General features: G+C 42.1%; 1 pseudogene; it reads right to left on the bottom strand.

The window, feature by feature from the left end:
• Window positions 1–6245: 6245 nt before the first annotated feature.
• Window positions 6246–18759, bottom strand: LOC111877169 (protein MID1-COMPLEMENTING ACTIVITY 1-like; annotated as a pseudogene).
• Between the last annotated feature and the right edge of the window lie 1293 nt (window positions 18760–20052).

The following is a 20052-nucleotide window of genomic DNA, read 5'->3' as shown; positions in this document are numbered from 1 at the left end:
CCTATCGACCTCATACCAGTCTCGATCAAGAGTTTCGATGTCATTGTTGGCATGGACTGGTTGAACCTTCATCGCGTGGATATTCTGTGCTTCGACAAAGCCATTCGCCTAAATCCACCGAATCACAAGACTCTGATGATATACGGAGACAAACCCGGTACGAACCTTTGTATCATCTCAAGTATTCAAGCCTAGAAATACTTGCGTAAGGAATACCGCGCCTTTCTTGCACACGTCGTCGACACAAGCCAGAAAGCGAAAGATCCAAAAGACATCCCTGTTGTGTGTGATTTCCCTGACGTCTTTCCAGAGGACCTTCCAGGTTTACCTCCCAAACGTCAGGTTGAGTTCAGAATCGACCTAGTCTCGGGAGCTACCCCCATAGCTAAGTCGCCCTATCATATAGCCCCTGCCGAGATGCAAGAACTATCTGATCAACTTAACGAGCTGCTCAGCAAGGGCTTTATAAGACCGAGCTTCTCACCATGGGGAGCTCCGGTCTTGTTTGTGAAGAAGAAGGATTGATCGTTCCGTATGTGCATCAATTATAGGGAACTCAACAAACCCACGGTCAAAAATCGCTACCCTCTTCCCCGTATCGACAACTTATTCGACCAACTACAAGGGGCGAGTTACTTCTACAAGATTGATCTTAGGTCCGGGTATCACCAGTTACGAGTGCTTGAGGAGGATGTTCTGAAGACAGACTTCCGAACTCGTTACGGGCACTACGAGTTCGTAGTGATGCCCTTTGGACTCACTAATGCACCCGCAGTGTTCACGGACTTGATGAATAGGGTGTGTCGTCCATACTTAGATCAGTTCGTCATCGTCTTTATTGATGATATACTCGTCTACTCTCGGAGGGAGGAAGAACACATGAATCATCTACGACGAGTCTTGGAGACCCTGCGATCAGAGAAGTTATACGTAAAGTTCTCTAAGTGCGAATTTTGGATCCGAAGAGTTGAATTCTTAGGACACGTGGTTAGTGAAGAAGGAATCCATGTGGATCCATCCAAGATTAAAGCCATTGAGAACTGGTCAGCACCGAAGACGCCTATAGAAATTCATCAATTTCTAGGCCTCGCTGGCTACTACCGCAGATTCATTCAGAACTTCTCCCGGATTGCGAAACCTCTTACCACATTGACACAGAAAGGCGTAACATTCAACTGCGGAGAGAAGCAGGAGAAGGCATTCCGGACCTTGAAGCGAGCTCTATGAACTGCACCGGTATTATCCCTTCCCGAAGGAACAGAAGATTTTGTGGTATACTGCGATGCATCGAATCAAGGGCTCGGTTGTGTCTTGATGCAACGAGGTAAGGTCATTGCCTATGCCTCAAGACAGGTAAAGACACATGAGGTAAACTACACCACCCACGACCTCGAGTTAGGGGCGGTTGTATTTGCTCTAAAGATCTGGAGACATTACTTGTATGGAACCAAGAGCATAATATACACCGATCATAAAAGCCTCCAACACATACTGAACCAGAAAGACCTCAACATGAGACAACGACGATGGGTTGAACTACTCAATGATTACGACTGTGAAATTCGTTATCACCCGGGGAAAGCCAATGTAATAGCAGACGCCCTAAGTAGAAAAGATTATTCCGGCCGAAGAGTCAATTCATTAACAATGACTATCGATTCGCACCTATCCGCACAAATTAAGGAGGCTCAGCTCGAATCCTTAAAGCCTGAGAATGTGACGGGAGAGTCCCTGCGTGGAATGGATAAGAAATTGGAGGTCAAGGGTGACGGAGCCTATTATCTTATGGGCCGAATCTGGACTCCGCGCCATGGAGGTTTCAGAGACTTGGTCATGAAGGAAGCACACAACACTCGATACTTCGTTCACCCAGGTTCAGATAAGATGTATCTGGATCTCAAAAAGTTATACTGGTGGCCTAACATGAAAGCAGAAATTGCTACCTTCGTGAGTAAGTGCCTTACTTGCGCAAAGGTGAAGGTCGAATACCAGAAGCCATCAGGTCTTCTCCAACAACCAGAGATACCAGAGTGGAAGTGGGAGCAGATCACCATGGATTTCATAACCAAGCTACCCAAGACAACGGGTGGGTTGGAACCATTTGGGTCATCGTCGACAGATTGACCAAGTCCGCGCACTTCCTACCCATCAAAGAAACAGACAAGATGGAGAAACTCACAAGAACATACATTAAGGAGATAGTGCGACTGCATGGTGTCCCTATATCTATTATCTCTGATAGAGATAGTAGGTTTACTTCGAGATTTTGGCAATCACTTCAAAAGGCATTAGGGACGAGGCTGGACATGAGTACAGCCTACCATCCGCAGACTGACGGTCAAAGTGAGAGGACGATCCAAACCTTAGAGGATATGCTGCGAGCCTGTGTGATTGACTTTAGTAAGGCGTGGGATACACACTTACCCATTGTGGAGTTTTCCTACAACAATAGTTATCATACGAGCATCAAGGCAGCTCCATTTGAAGCCCTCTATGGCCGGAAGTGCACATCCCCTCTGTGCTGGGCTGAGGTGGGTGACACTCAGTTAGCTAAAGGACGAGTTCCTGATAGCGCTCTCACAGGTCTGCAGATTATCAGAGAAACGACCGAGAAGATTGTACAAATTCGCGAACGATTAAAAGCCGCTAGGGATCGACATAAAAGCTACGTAGCCAAACGAAGAAAACCTTTGGAATTCCAGGTGGGAGACCATGTCCTTTTGAAAGTCTCACCCTGGAAGGGCACGATACGCTTTGGAAAGCGTGGAAAGCTGAACCCAAGGTACATAGGGCCTTTTGAGATTCTCACTAGAATCGGCCCTGTAGCTTACAAACTCAACCTACCCCACGAGCTAAGTAACATACATCCTACCTTCCACGTCTCAAACTTGAAGAAATGCCTGTCCGACAAGACTCTCGTTATCCCACTCAACGAGATCGAAGTCAACGAGAACCTCAACTTTGTGGAAGAGCCTGCGGAAATTATGGATCGGGAGATCAAACGAACGAAGCAAAGCCGCATCCCAATTTTGAAGGTCCGATGGAACGCTAAACAAGGACCGGAGTTCACTTGGGAGCGCGAGGATCAAATGAAACTCAAATATCCCCATCTCTTTGCTTAGTAGTACTATAATAATTTAACTGTTTGAATTCTAAATTTCGGGACGAAATTCCCTTAACGGGGGGGGGGGGGGGGGGGGATGATGTGACAACCCAAAGTTTATTCTGTTATTATGCCCCGTTTCCATTAATCGAATATTCTATTTTATAAAAGTTCCGCTAATTTGGGGTCGACAAATAAATAAATGTTTTATTTATTTATATTTCATGCTATTATCGTCGTGATAAAATAAATAAAAACACGTAAAATATCATTTCCATTTAATTGCAAAAAGTTATTTTTATTACGACTATTTAACCGGGTAAAAAGTTTAAACCTCGTTAACCATAAGTATCGGGTAGTCGCATACCAGGTACAACACCCAAGCCTTGTATAAAGGAGAGTGAACACTCCATAGAAACCTTTTACCACACTAGACACACACACACTCTCTCTCTCTCTACTCTCTCTCCTCAAGTTCGATTTCGCCTCAAAACCGCAAGTTTTCGCCTCCAAAACGTAAGTTCTCTTACCCTAACTTGTTCTAGACATCATTGATTTGTGTTTTAACCCAAAAATCGTCCTTGAAGGCTGAAAAAGAGGAGTTTACGGCCTAAGAACATCCTTAGGCCGTACACCCCTAAAATGTTGTCAAAAGTGCCAAATTTCTTCCCTTTAAGATTAGAAACTAGTCTTGGACTTAACCTAGAAGTGTTTGAACCTTGAATCAACAATTTTTAGGGCTTGAAAGAGAGTTTACGGCCCAAGAACATCCTTAGGCCGTAAACTCCATGTCATAGGCCGTAAGCCCCTCTAAAGGTGCTAAAATGCCCCTTAAGCACCCCTTAAGCCTTGGAATAAAGTCTAGAACTACCCAACAATGTGTTAAGGACGTTATTCATGCAAGAAATCACCCCCTAAGGAGTTCACGGCCGTAAACCCCTCCAGGAGTGGTTCTTAGGCCGTAAACTCCCATAAGGAGGCCAATTTGTGCCCTAACACCCTTCCATGACTTGTTCCTTGCACTAAAAACCCTTGAAATTGATCTAGTACCATCAAAACCCATTAAGAGTTGGTACATAAGAGTTTACGGCCATCAACTCTTAGTTTACTACCGTAAACTCCTTAAATGGTCCTTATGTTGTTCAAACTCCATTTCTATGCTTTAAAACTAGGTCTAGCACCACCCCTCAAGAATTTCAAGACCATTAAGCATCCTAGAACACCCCACCATGAGTTCACGGCCGTAAACTCATGGGGAGTTGTTCATATGGGCCGAAAACTCCATAAGGAGCTTACTCTTGAAGAGTAAACCCCATATTGGAGTCATACACACCCTTAGATGATTACCCGGGTCACCTCTAGCACTTAACCAAAGTGTTTTCCTTTACATTAGGATGCCTATATGTGTTAAATTAGTGTTTTGTCCACTAATTATATGAAAACATGTGTCTTCATATGTCACTAGGTTTATAAAGTGTGTTTAAGTCTTTACTTGACACCAAACGCTCATCCGACACTTCCACCCGATCTACTCATTGCAGGTGAGTTCATACCCCTTAATGAACCTTTTAAATGTTTTTACATGTTTTAGGGGGGGATACAAGTATAAATTCTACAATTTTTTATTATTAAATCATATGTGATTCACAAATTATCATTAAAAAGGGATTTTTCCTATACCTTTAGTTGTTTTCCAATAAAACTGTTTTAGTTGATTATCAAATGCATTTTTAAGATTAAATTGTTATTAAACTGCTTTTAAAACTGTGTTTAAATTTACTTTTCTTTTTAAAATATATCTACACTAATATATTTATATAAGTAAGGCTTGAAGGACTTAGGACTGATAGCTCGCCTTATTTCCTGTTCTTGTTTGATGTGGTCTTAGGGTATCGGTTATCCGTCCGACTGTCGTTGATTTCTTAGTTATATATCATATATATTTGTGTTAGATATGAAAGTCTTCATCTCACTCAATACCATTGCTATTCAAAGTCAGGAAATCATACACTCTAGTTAGCTATAATAGGTATAGCTAAGACTACTACTTGTCATCTCTACTACTACTATACTCACTATAATGGCTATTAATACAAGTTAATACGCGTATAAGAGAACACTCTATGAACTATATAAAAGACTACTATACTATAATACTGAAGAATACACGAATCCATAGTATAACACACTATCCCTCTATAAGACACTCTACTGTGCCTACACCATGTGACCAGGGCTTTCCGGTTGGAAGGCAACACTACATGTATAGATCTATATGAGGCAGACACTATTACATCCCGACTGCTAGCTACAGTCCGAGTCGACTAGGCTCAGGGGTGGCACTACATCACTACACTACGCATGACCAGGAAGGTCATCAGGTTCTCTATTATCACTTCAGTCTGGTCACCTAAGGGGTTACACCTTTATCCAAATTAATACACTAAGACTTAAGTCTAAGCTAACATCCCGAAGTAAGTAAATATCTAATACTAAGGGAAGTTGGCACCACTACTACTGTCAATAGGCATAGCTTTTCTTCATCTATGCTACTCACATGAGATTTATTACCGTATTTTTACGACTGAAGGTTTTCAATGATAATGCTTACACAAAACTCAAAGGATTTAACTTACAAAGTACTTTTCTGGAAAATATAGGATTTTCTAGGGATTTCTACTCCTTATAAACATAACTTTCAGTCTTTAATCTATAAGTCTGTAAACACTTTTATACAACAAAAGACACTAAATTCTTATGAACTCACCAGCTTTATGCTTATACTCGTTTTCAAAATAACTTGTATCCTCAGATCAAAGATAGACAGGTACAGGTGCAGCTTTTGGAGAAGATGGAGCACATACAAGACCTATCTTTTATTGTGTTATACTTTTGGTTTCTATTAAACCTTACAGAACACGTTTGTAATTAAATTTACTATATATGTGCAATGGTTGTTGTCTCTTGTTTTACTATTATGCAATTGTTATGATACTATACATGACATCCTCCACCCCAGAACGTACTCCGCCGTTATCGGTTTTGGGGTGTGACACAATCATCAGTAAGTCTTGAACTCCCTAACATCCAAATAAGAGTTTCCTTGGCTAATCCTCAACATTATTGTTGCTTATGTTCAAAATTACAACAATGCAATCATGACTCCATTGTGGGTATTTTCATAGCAGATCTTTAACACGAGCCTAAATGATTTTCCTATTTCACCAGATGGTAAATTTTCTACACAATACAAAGTTCATAATTTTTTTTTTAATTATGGGAACAACTTCCTTGGTGGTGTGTCAAGACCAAAACCTACTAAAAGAACCAACTTAAAAACAAAAAAAAAACTAAATAAATAATCATGTAAAAGAATTGAAGGTTAATGTAGTAAAAGGATAGAAAAATGGTAAAGTCGTCATACATGATTGACTAGAATAACATGATAGAAAGTCATCACACCACCTACCCTATCAGTCATAACAATTAACTTCCAAATTAATTAAAATATAAATATCTTAATTTTTTAATACATACAGTGATATTCAGAGTCTTCCTCAGCTTTCTCCTTATGCAACAGGTGTAGCAGCAACATGATAATATCCGAGAATAAGCCATAAGCTCATTACACGCCTCTCCTGAAGTTGATTTTTTTCATTACATTAAATTGTATATGACATTTTTACCCTTGTTATGTTATGTAAATACTAAATAAAATGTTAAAAGCATCTTACTCATGTGTCTGTTTGTTGCCACAAATGCAATCTTTGAAAATGTCCCACATGGGAAGAAAAAGGCCCTCATGTCCCACATAATAAACATACACATCTTAGGCTCTGAACAACACCCAAGTAGATCTGAATGCCATTCATGATTTCCATATGACACAGAAGATATGCTTCTGCAACACCACTTGACTAAATGACCATTTTACCCTTACAGTCCAAAACCCAAATAGTCAAATTATGAAAAAAGAAAACCAACCTTGAAGTTGCATGTGGCTTTGTATTTGTAATTGTAGTAACTGTATCACTCTCATCTTGAACATGTTTATTGGTGTTAATAACATGTGGATATTGATGTTGTATTCTCTTCTTTGGTGAACCCTGTTGATGTTGAGAATTTGAAACAACTTAAGTGACTTCAATCCAATGTTGAATTACTTCACATTGTCCCACATCTAAATTAGCTTGTGATCTTTCTAATTCCATATGAAGCTTTTCATTTTCCTTCTAAATAACTTCCTTGAAGGGCAAATTCGAGTAGCTACATGAAAGTGTTTTCTTCAAAACTGTTGTATCAGTATGTGAAGGATCAGGCTTCATGATAACATCATCCAATGTGTATTCCCTTTGATCAATTTCAATATACTCCAATTTATCCTGAAAGAAAAGAAAAATCAAAACAAGATTATTCATAATCTTTAGAACAAGATGACGTTTTTTCCTTTATAATTATAATTATATACCCTGACTCGAGCATTATCAACAAGAGTGATGAGTGGGATAATCTTTAAGTATCGATCAATCTCATTTTGTGATTTTCCAAATTGATAAAATATATTCCATCCCATTGCAAGTAATTAGAGATAGCTTCGATCTTGACAGCTGTTGACTAAAATGTAAAATCTTCTCAATGCATCTTCAAGTTGTTCTAAAGGCTCACGTGTTTCTAGATACCTTTTTAGCTCACTAATTTTAAGTTGTTGTAGAAAATTATGATACTTATATTTTAATTAATTTGGAAGTTAATTGTTATGATTGATAGGGTGGGTGGTGGACAAATAAGATGTCATCACCCATACAAAAGCAGCTAATGGGACAAGTCATGTTAAGTTAGAATGAAGAACAATTGGAATTTAAAGTTGTATATGTATTAAATAGATTTTTTTATTATTTTATGTTAAAATTGACGTTTAATAAAAAAGAATTTTTGAAAATATATTAGCAAATAGTTTATCGAGACTAAATCATTATCGATAAATTGATATGATCATAGTCACACAACAATTCAAGATTAACAAAAATAAAAAATTAAGTAAACATTATAGATGCTTTTATCCAAGGATACTAATTCTTCATTTATTATTTTCACATAAAATAATAACTATAACTCAAAACAAACATATAAACAAAACTTTATATAAAATAATATTTTATTAAATAGCATACCACAGGTGAAGCTTTTGAAATATAAACAGTCATTTCATGTAATACACCCTTATCAAATTCTCTTGTCTACTTTTTGTTATGGTTTTTATTTCTATTTAGGGTGTGCCTTGGAGCAAGAAATAAATTTATTCTAACAGAAAAGTCATTTTTTCAAGTCAAGGCAAATCGATACAACAAACTTAAGAATAAAAGTAAACTAGCACTACATACCTGGCTTGTTTTGCACATGAAGCTTGAAAGAACTAACTCTTCCTCAAAAGCAATTGATTTGTCTATCTTCCCATCAAATATTCCCTCAAGCCTCTATCCAACCAAAAGAACAGCTTAATTATCCACCACCTTCTTGATACTAAAAGAAAACATTATAAAACAATGGTCGTTGATATTACCTTGAGTTGAATAACAAGAACTGTAACACCCGAAATCAGAAAGGTCAAGAAAGGAAAGGAAAAACCCTAAGTTAAAGAGGGTTGACTCGTCGAGTCCAGGAAGGAACTCGGCGAGTCGGAGCAGGATCCGGGTGTAAAGTAACTGACCGAATCGGCGAGTCAACAAGAGGACTTGGCGAGTCTGGTCTAGGTTGGGAAACCCTAATTCCGACACTTGGTACCCTATTTAAGCATCATATTCTCTTCCTTAGGGCTCATTTGCGGCCCCTATAGTCCAGAACCCGAAACCCTAAGCCTCCATTGTTGCTCATTCAAGCTTTCTTTCCATTTTGGGGTGATTTGAAGGAAGAAGGAAGAAGGCAACCATTGGGGATTCAAGGATTGGCAGTAGATCCATAGTTTATGGGATTTTCCAAAGCATTTGAAGGTAATGAGTCGCTACCTTCACTCTTTTGCATATAGATCAACCTTTATCATGGTATTTGGGGCTTTTAGGGCAAGTTTAAGAACCATTTCGAGTTTGAAGCCCAGATCTGAAGTTGCTACTTCAGATCTAAGTGTATCTTGGCCTAGAGAATCATAAAGCATCAGTCTTTGGGTTGATTGTTAAGCCCCTTTGTCTTAAACCCTAGTTTATAGTGTTTTGAGCCTAGATCTCCTTAGCTACACGTAAAGTTTGCCACTTTATGTAAGGAATAGGCTTTAGAAGAGTGGATCTACAGTTTGGAGTCCATGCATGACTCAAAAGCCTCTAAATATATGAAGGACTGAATAGACTCGGCGAGTCCTTCGAGTGGACTCGACGAGTAGTATGAAGATGGAGATGAACTCGACGAGTTGGATGAACAACTCGGCGAGTCTGTTGAAGATTGCCTTGGACTCGGTGAGTCTGTTCTTGGACTCGGCGAGTCAAGTCGCGAAACCGCAAACCCTTCGAGTTATGACTCGGATTAGTGAGTTGAGTCGAGACTCAGTGAGTTGGTCAGGACAGGACTCAGAAATCAGTAGACTCGGCGAGTCAGGGGCTGAGTCGGCGAGTGAAATCGCGAATGAAAGGATTCTGAGTGTTTGAACTCGGCGAGTCAGTAGGCAGACTCAACGAGTAGGGTTGACTTGGAAGGTTGGCTTTGACCAGGACTTTGACTTTGACCAGAGTGGACTTAGTTGACTTTCGGAGGACAGTTAGACTGAATGTTATATTTGGTATTAGTGGATCGGGGAGTTTTTGGAGCTACAGTTCGAGAGTGTCTGATAGCAGTCAGAAGGGTATCAGCAAAAACTTCAGCAGTGCAGGTGAGTTTCCTTCCTGTAGGAACGGGTCTAAAGCCACATTGTCGGCCCGTTTAGCTAGTAGTAGTTTCCGGATTTTGGTCCGATGCAGTAGTTAGTATGTTTGATGCCTTCGTGGCTCAGACAGGATTTATGTGTTATGTGTTCCGGGCTACGGACCGATGCAGTATGCAGTATATGTGTGTTCATGCTAGTTGATATGTTTATGTTATGTTCTGTTCAGTTAGTCCGGACTTCGGTCCGATGCAGGGAACAAGGTCCCAGTCAGTTTCTGGACTTCGGTCCGATGCAGGGGCAAGGCCCCAGTTAGTCCGGACTTCGGTCCGATGTAGGGGACAAGGTCCCAGTCAGTTTCCGAACTTCGGTCTGATGCAGGGGACAAGGTCCCAGTCAATTTCCGGACTTCGGTCCGATGCAGGGGGCAAGGCCCCAGTTAGTCCGGACCTCAGTCCGATGCAGTGGGCAAGGCCCTGTATGTGCTTTATATGTTATTGTATGGTATGTGGTAGATTGGGGGAGCTCACTAAGCTTCGTGCTTACGGTTTTCAGTTTTGGTTTCAAGTACTCAGTTTTCAAAAGAGGAGCTCGGGAAGATTGCAGTGCACACACCATAGTCAGTTAGCCTGGGAATGTTTGACTCTGATAATGAGATTATGTTTTGAATTAATACTTGAAAAATTATGTTATGACTTATGATATAGTTTTTATAAATATGATTTTAGTAATGTTTTTAAAGAAATTTTTAGTCGTGATTTTTGGGTTGTTACAAGTTGGTATCAGAGCCTTGGTTTGAGGGATTCGGACATACTTGAGAGTGTGTCTGGACTCAAACTAAGGAAACGGTAAAAGGTTTTCAAAAGAAAAACATTTTTGAAAGAAATTTATGGTAAAAGGAGTTTGAGAAAAGAAAAGAGTTTTAGAAAAAGCGGAAAGAATATTTAGAAAGTAAATAACTTGAAAAGAGAAAAAGGGTGTGGTGCATACAATTAGTCGAGCTCAAGTAAGTACTCCCAAATTACCCATATAAGTTATGTTATGATTATCAGTTTCAGTTTTAGTTTCAGCTTCAGTCTCAGTAGGACAGCTTGCTAGTATAGCACTAAGGATCTAGGAGGATGCCTTATGTGCCTGCTTTATGTGTTTCAGCTTGATAAGAATTTCATGCTAGTATTGAGTAGACAGTAGTAGGATAGCCTGTGTAGGTTATGCCTGATAGTATGAGCTTAGCATTGTATGCTAGTACAGTTTCTTGTTATGAGAATAGTTTTGCCTGAGTATGTTTCCTTTATCTGAATGTTGCTTGCTTTGTGCTTTGTGGGACTCTGAGTGATGGGAGTTAGCCATTAGGTGAATACGTCACATCACATGTGATCAGGGTTGAATAATCTCAGAGTGTTGGATTTGGCCCTACTGTGCAGCTCTCGTTTGAGTCTAACCGTTGTAGGGATGAGACTTTTACTCGAAGGATTATCCGAGCCTCATTGCATGTGATGGTATTCAGGTGGTGGCTAATTGGCATTACAAGGAGGCCTTCAGCAGCTGAGGACTGGTTTAGTGGAGTCAGAAGTTCCTTAAGGCAAGCCTAGGATGAGAGTAGCACAGATCAGTAGTAGTAGAAGTGACTTGGTGGAGTCAAGGCAGTTCTTTAGGAAAGTACGGATAAATGTGGAAGGAAGTATGGGCCCGTACTACTGAAAGCAGAGGATCCGTACTCGAATCAAGAGGGGCCGAGACAAGACCAGGGAACTTTTAGAGTGTATGAAAAATCCTTCACCAACGGTGTGTATATTGATAAGGAAGTGTTATATTTTCAGCACGGTGACGTTGCGCGAGATATCAGTTGGCAGTTCAGGTGCCGGGGAGGGATCTGGCTCAGGCTCTAGAGCTGGGCAGCTTGATGATCAGATGAGGGATTTCATTTTCGCAGAGATCATGCGCAACATCATTGATCAGACTCCAGTGATTTTCGGTTCGGCTAGAGAGGCCATTGTGGAGCTCATGGACAGTCATCTTGAGGCCTTTAATGTCGGGATAGTTTCAGGATAGATTGGGGCTCGTCTAGACCGTGATTCTTATGGAGTTCAGGGATCCATCGGGAAGGGAGATCCCAATTTTAGTTTTTGTCATCAGTGGATAGGAGTGAGTGGGGCATCCCGTCTCCAAGAGAGACCTCTGCATGATTGGATAGTTGAGGAGGTTACACGAGCCATTCACGAGGATCTGCCCAACATGGTTGTGAGGATCACTGATAGGTTGATTGCGAAGCTCCAGGATCAGATAGTTGTTGTTCAGTCGACGGGCGGTGTCGACAAGGTAACTCAGGAGCGAGAGACGGGCAGGGAATTGGAAAGGAAGAGGAAAACGGATGAGACTCAGGTAGCCACAGGTTCGGGTAAGAGGCCCAAGGGGTCGGATTTGAGGACAAGGGACTATCAGAGCCGCAGTTGATGCAAGAAGTGCGGTAGGACGCACCTGGGTGCGTGCAGGCATAAAAGTGGTGGCGATGCCGGATGTTTCAAGTGCGGCCAGATTGGCCGTTTTAGCAGGGATTGTATTGTTACCATCGCCCATGGACTTGATCCGATATGTTTCCATTGCAGTCAAAGGGGCCACAAGAAGGCCCACTGTCCGAGTTTGTATACAGCAGGGCAGGTGCCAGCTCCTGCCCTTGGCACTTCAAGTACCGCCAGTGGTTGCCGAGGCCGGGCAAGGGCGCCCACGGCTCGAAGCCGAGTTTTTCCGGTTGATTTCAGCAAGCATTCGAGCAGCACTGAGTAATGGAGGTATGTATCTTTTACCTCCCTGTCAAATATTATTCATGATATTATTGTTATGTTGCTGCATTGATGTCAATAAGCATCTGTGTTGGGTATTATATTACTTGCTTGTGACGGAGTTTTATGCCATCTGCATACCTTGGAATTGAATGGTGAATTGGAGGTCGTCTCCTCTAGATCAGGTTACTTCGGATACAGAATCAGTAATGCCTCACTATTTTCGAAAGGTATCATTCGGGATTGATTAGTTAAATCCCTAGTAGTGACAATTTAGAGCTTCTAGTGAGGTAGCCAGCGGGCAGTAAAGAAGTAGGTTGGGGATGTGCACCCCAAACGTAGGTTCTCAAGATGCAGTCCCTAAAGCAAATATGGTTAAGGATTAAAGGGTGCTCAGTTAGATAGCAAGAATGATTCGGATCTGGTAAAAGTTAGTTGGAGTGCTGACAGAGGTAAACGTTGGCGGACAGCAGACCGCCCTTTTAATGGAAGGAATGTTGGGGAATCCTTTCGACCAGTGAGCGGTAAGGAGTTAGCCGGATCCAAGTGGGGGAGAACCCTCCGAGTATACAAGGGTAAGAGCACGCAGTTCCAGAATGAGTACACGACCTCTGAGAAGAAAAGATAGTAGTGCAGCGATTGATGGAGTGAGGAGTTCAGAGTTGGGAGTTTGAGGAACTTCCCAAGAATGAGTTCGTGTGATTGAGATGGTTAGTAGCTGGTTGAGAATTCAGGGTTGGAGGACCGCCTGTAGGACTCTAGTGAGTCGGAATGAGGATCTTGAGAATGGTTAGCAAGGGATGCTTTCGTGTTAGTAGCCAGTGGTAGAGACGACATGTAGGTTGCGTGGATTCAGGAGTTGGGGGTTTTGGAAACTTCCCAACGATAGTTTCATGTATCTGGATTAGTAGACGGTTGGTTTGGAACCAAGCCAAAGAATTCCTCGACGGACCGCTAAGTGTATCAAGGATATAAGATGTCAAGGTTGATGTAGCATTCGATGTTTAAGGGCTGGTTTTGAGAAATCAGGATGAGGAATCACTAGCAGGACTAGGGATAGTCAGGATGTCCTCAGATAGTAGTAGAGTGTAGTAAGTCTGCGGGCGTAGCCGTAGCATTCACTAGCAGTTAGATAGTAGTAGAGTGTTGTAAGTCTGCGGGGGTAGCCGTAGCATTCACTAGCAGTTAGATAGTACTAGAGTGTTGTAAGTCTACAGGGGTAGCCGTAGCATTCACTAGCAGTCAGATAGTAGTAGAGTGTTGTAAGTCTACGGGGGTAGCCGTAGCATTCACTAGCAGCCAGATAGTATTAGAGAGTTGTAAGTCCACAGGTGTAGCCATGGCCTTTATCAGGTTGGTAGGCAGCATGAGTGCGTTGTTGGACGCGGGGGAAGCAGTAGTACCCACCAGTTCGGGTGCAGTAGTGAGGATATGGGAAACCACGGGTTAGATTTCGGATTTCCCAAATGGTTCAGTTATGGTTAAGCCAGCGATTTGGCAATAGATCGTCACATCAGTTATGAGATCAGCGAAGCAGTGGACCGCTTGGGTTCGCGTATGTTAAGGGCTACCGCTAGTCTGGGAGCCATCATTTTTAATCTTGGATCTGATGATGTCAGGGTTCAACGTATGGACCCGATCAGTTGGATCGGGAAGGTTATTAGGGCCGCAGTGATAGGAAAACTAGTGGAAACTAGTTCCAGAGAATGATTTCGTTCAGAAGTCGTGGGAGTGACTAAGTAAGGAGTCCTTGGACTCCACAATTGAGTTGGAGCTCGGTGTTGCAAATAACTGACGAATGATTGGAGACCAGGAAGGTCTCGAGATATTTGAGAAGCAACCATAGGCAGTTCAGTGTTTCAGTCAGTTCAGTGTTGCAGGCAGTTCAGTGTTTCGGATAGTTGCAGTGTGATGGTCAGTATTAGTATGTGTGTTGGAATGCAAGTGCTGGCGGTATAGTTGGTTGATTTGGAAATGGCAAGTTCCTCTCAGCAGGATCATTTGAGCCTTCCGCCAAGTATAAGTGATCTGTAAGGATAGCTAGGCAGGTAGCTTTTCTTTCAGGATGGAAGGCTCGAGTTAGTAGGAGTTGAGTAATCAGATGGGAGATAAGCAAGCTGGTTCCAGCAGCATCGTTTCAGTATGAGCGGCAGAGTGGGTAGAACAGTTATATATAATCGAAGTATCTTCAGAAGTCGCTGGAAGCAACTAGTAGGTTGCGATGGGGTGTAGGGACCGGTGGGAGTCCGGTAACTCAGATATCGGCAGATCAGTTGGACCAGGGTGGTCTCAATGCATCCGGTAGGCAGATGAGGGGTAACAGAATTTTCAGTCGGAGGAAGTAACGTTAAGGAAATTATGGAAAAGAGAAGAATTCAGTATGTACCAACAGTAGTGACCAGCACTGTGAGTGGCTGGAGTGATGGAAAAAATGGTTAAAGTCACCAGGCAGGATGTTGAGGCGTATTACAGGTCAGTTGACCATAGAGAACTTCCAGGATGAAGTTTAGTTTAAGTGGGGGAGAGTTGTAACACCTGAAATCAGAAAGGTCAAGAAAGGAAACGAAAAACCCAAAGTTAAAGAGGGTTGACTCGTCGAGTCCAGGAAGGAACTCGGCGAGTCGGAGCAGGATCCGGGTGTAAAGTAAGTGACCGACTCAGCGAGTCGGCAAGAGGACTTAGCGAGTCTGGTCTGGGTTGGGAAACCCTAATTCCGGCACTTGGTACCCTATTTAAGCATCATATTCTCTTCCTTAGGGCACATTTGCGGCCCCTATAGTCCAGAACCCGAAACCCTAAGCCTTCATTGTTGCTCATTCAAGCTTTCTTGCCATTTTGGGGTGATTTGAAGGAAGAAGGAAGAAGGCAACCATTGGGGATTCAAGGATTGGCAGTAGATCCATAGTTTGTGGGATTTTCCAGAGCATTTGAAGGTAATGAGTCGCTACCTTCACTCTTTTGCATATAGATCAACCTTTATCATGGGATTTAGGGCTTTTAGGGGAAGTTTAAGAACCATTTCGAGTTCGAAGCCCAGATCTGAAGTTGCTACTTCAGATCTAAGTGTATCTTGGCCTAGAGAATCATAAAGCATCAGTCTTTGGGTTGATTGTTAATCCCCTTTGTCTTAAACCCTAGTTTATAGTGTTTTGAGCCTAGAACTCCTTAGCTACATGTAAAGTTTTCCACTTTACGTAAGGAATAGGCTTTAGAAGAGTGGATCTACAGTTTGGAGTCCATGCATGACTCAAAAGCCTCTAAATATATGAAGGACTGAATAGACTCGACGAGTCCTTCGAGTGGACTCGACGAGTAGTATGAAGATGGAGATGAACTCGACGAGTTGGATGAACAACTCGGCGAGTCTGTTGAAGATTGCCTTGGACTCGGTGAGTCTGTTCTTGGACTCGGCGAGTCAAGTCGCAAAACCGCAAACCCTTCGAGTTATGACTCGGATCAGTGAGTTGAGTCGGGACTCAGTGAGTTGGTCAGGACAGGACTCGGAAATCAGTAGACTCGGCGAGTCAGGGGCTGACTCGGCGAGTCAAGTCGCGAATGAAAGGATTCTGAGCGTTTGAACTCGGCGAGTCAGTAGGCAGACTCGACGAGTAGTGTTGACCTAGAAGGTTGACTTTGACCAGGACTTTGACTTAGAGTGGACTTAGTTGACTTTCGGAGGACAGTTAGACTGAGTGTTATATTTGGTATTAGTGGATCGGGGAGTTTTTGGAGCTGCAGTAAAGGAGTGTCTGATAGCAGTCAGAAGGGTATCAGCAAAAACTCCAGCACTGCATGTGAGTTTCCTTCCTATAGGAACGGGTCTAAGGCCACAATGCCGGCTCGTTTAGCTAGCAGTAGTTTCCGGATTTTGGTCCGATGCAGTAGTTAGTATGTTTGATGCCTTCGTGGCTCGGACAGGATTTATGTGTTATGTGTTACGGGCTACGGCCCGATGCAGTATGCAGTATATGTGTGTTCATGCTAGTTGATATGTTTATGTTATGTTCTGTTTAGTTAGTTCCGGACTTCGGTCCGATGCAGGGGGCAAGGCCCCAGTTAGTCCGGACTTCGGTCCGATGCATGGGACAAGGTCCCAGTCAGTTTCCGGACTTCGGTCCGATGCAGGGGGCAAGGCCCCAGTTAGTCCGGACTTCGGTCCGACGCAGGGGACAAGGTCCCAGTCAGTTTCCGGACTTCAGTCTGATGCAGGGGGCAAGGCCCCAGTTAGTCCGGACTTTGGTCCAATGTAGCGGACAAGGTCCCAGTCAGTTTTCGGACTTCGGTCTGATGCAGGGGGCAAGGCCCCAGTTAGTCCGGACCTCGGTTCGATGCAGTGGGCAAGGCCCAGTATGTGCTTTTTATGTTATTGTATGGTATGTGGTAGATTGGGGGAGCTCACTAAGCTTCGTGCTTACAGTTTCTGGTACTCAGTTTTCAAAAGAGGAGCTCGGGAAGATTGCAGTGCACACACCATATTCAGTTAGCCTGGGAATGTTTGACTCTTATAATGAGATTATGTTTTGAATTAATACTCAAAAAATTATGTTATGACTTATGATACAGTTTTTATAAATATGATTTTAGTAATGTTTTTAAAGAAATTTTTAGTCGTGATTTTTGGGTCGTTACAAGAACATTAGGTGCTTACACAATAGACATCTGTTTTCTTGCTGCTACCAACATTTTACAACAACTTTCTATCTCAGACCATCTGCATTAGTATAACAAATAATACCAAATTCTGCAATTCACAAGTTAAATAAGTCAAGAAAAAAAGTTAGTTCCCCCCACCCAAAAGAAAGAAAAAAAAAGAGCACCTAAATATGAATGTATTAGGGCACCTACAATTAGAGTATGTGAAATATTATTGGTTCCATCCTTACCCATCTTACCACCTCCATCTTTACACAACCTAAAAATGAAAGAAATTATTGTCCAGACTCACTCGAACATTTCATCAAACACCTCATGTGCACGTGATCAGTTCACCTTAAATAAAACTTAAAATTGATAGAAATCCCACCAACAAGTAGATAACATATGAGGGAAGAAGTAAGTAAGGAAAAAATCACTTATTTCTCTTATTAATGTGCGTCCTAATCTGTCAAAAAACAGAAAGAAGAAAAAAAAATCAAATCGTAATTACCTTCGATTCTGGAAACAAAGCTTGATGATCAATGAAAAGGAACCAAATTCGAGTTCAATAATCTACTCCATCTTCCTGGTTCAATGATTGGTAGTAGACTTCTTACAAACCGATTTGGTTCCAAATTTGAAACCGATTTTCAAAGTCGGATCCATGACTCATTGCATATCAAATTCAGATATGGTAAAATGAAACATACACGTTGTTCAACTAACGGAGAAGAGAAAAATTGATCATATGCGTTGTAACATCCCGTTATTGATTAAATATGTTGATAAAGATTTATAAATTTATAATAGTCCTGAATTAAATAATATTGAGCGGGGTGTTGCTGGTGGGAAGCAAATTGATTTAAATTATGGATTTAGAGGGTTAAAGTGTAATTTTCGGGCCACCTTGTATATATTTCTAGAGGCAGGAGACGGTTGGTAATTGTTGAGACTTCTATTGCAAGGAATTATTAAAGGTGGGGGTTGATTGGTATATATGGTACTTATATTGAGAAGTTTTGGTGGAGTAGGGGTCAAATATGTAAAGAATGGATGGATGTTTGAATAAGCACGGGTATAGACCCGGTGCTCATTTCCTTCCCGTTTCAAGTGATGTACGCTAGGAAACCTTAACCCTATAGTATTTTTTTTCATCAGCCGCCAAGGTGAGACTCCTCAGCCGCATATCGATTCACCAAACCCGACTGCCACCTTAAACTGCTTGCTATCTCACCATTGATCGCCGCCACCACGACCCCTACTGCCGGAGATGCAATTGGGCTGTTTAATGAACCACTGAGACCAAAGTGTTGAGCCTTGTGGAGTCGTTGTGCTGGGTGTGAGCAAATGGGAAGTTGCCGATAAGTATAACGCCACCCACCTCCTCTCTCTTTCATTCTCGCTGTGAATGCGACGTTGTGATTAGTGGCTGTGGTCGCCAGTGGTCTTAGGTCGTCGTTCTTGCGCTTCCAATCGTCATCAACCACCTGAAGTGGCTGATTTGAGTGAACTTCGGTGTTCAGCACATGTCTACGAGTGTATGGGTGTTTTTTCTCTACTGGGGACCAAGAGAATCCACCACCAAAACCGTGAGGTGGAGGCTGTCGCTCCTATCACCGCCTGCCACCATGTGGGTGGCTGTGTGTGTGCGTTTAGTGTGTGTTTTGGGTGTATAATGGTGGTATTATGTTGTTTGAGCGATGTTTTGGCTGGAAAAGTAACCACCACCATTGGAATGGTGGCTGCCGTCGCCTACCGCCATGAGCCGCCACCGATCACCACCGCCTGAGGTGGTGGTGGGTGGTGCCCGATCTAGGGTAACCCTACTAGGCCTAGACACTTAATTTTGGATTGGGCTGCTTTATGATTGGGCTAGAAACCCGAATTAGGGTTTAGAAAACCCTAATTTTGGGTTTGTTGGTTTGGGCCTATTGGGACCCGCGTTTGGACCAGTGGACTGAAGTTGTGACACATCCCGATTCGATTGTGTGATTGCTTAGTGGAATAATGGACTTAATGTGTTAAGTCGTTAATGGGTTAAGTGAGAACACTTAACCCTAATCGTCATTTCATGTGAAAACCCTAATTTTACTTGGGCCTGAGTTGGGCCTTTATTTTGGGCTTTGATGACTGGACTACTGATGGGTCATCCAAGAGCAACCATGTGGACTAGAATACTTAGATGGGCTTTAAGGTAAGGCCCATATGAGGGTTTGCGCCCAATTTGGAAAATTGGGCCATAGATGGGCCATTAGTGGACTTATATGGACCCATTTGATATTGGACCTTAGAGGGCCCATTGGGCTTGGGTTATTTATGGACCGGATTGGTGGACCATATTTAGACCTAATATATGAAGGTTTAGTCTTAGATTCTACTGGGTTATTTGTAGGTTTGGCTTAGTGATAGAAGTCGGAAATAGCAGCAACAGTTATAGGATCTGTTCGCCATCCGAGGTGAGTCTTCTCACTATACTTACCTTTGTGGTGATTTGTGTGTGACCGGAGGGTCTTATTCACACTATTGACAGGAGGGTCTTAGTACACTATTGATCGGAGGGTCTTAGTACATTATTGATCGGAGGGTCTCAGTATACATATATATATATATATATATATATATATATATATATATATATATATATATATATATATAGACCAGAGGGTCTTATTAGTTGAAATGTGTTATTG

This window comes from Lactuca sativa, chromosome 3, assembly GCF_002870075.4.
Source record: "Lactuca sativa cultivar Salinas chromosome 3, Lsat_Salinas_v11, whole genome shotgun sequence".
Classification (NCBI taxonomy): Eukaryota; Viridiplantae; Streptophyta; class Magnoliopsida; order Asterales; family Asteraceae; genus Lactuca; species Lactuca sativa.
The sequence above is the reverse complement of the archived record's forward strand: the minus strand, read 5'-3'. Positions and strand labels throughout refer to the sequence as shown.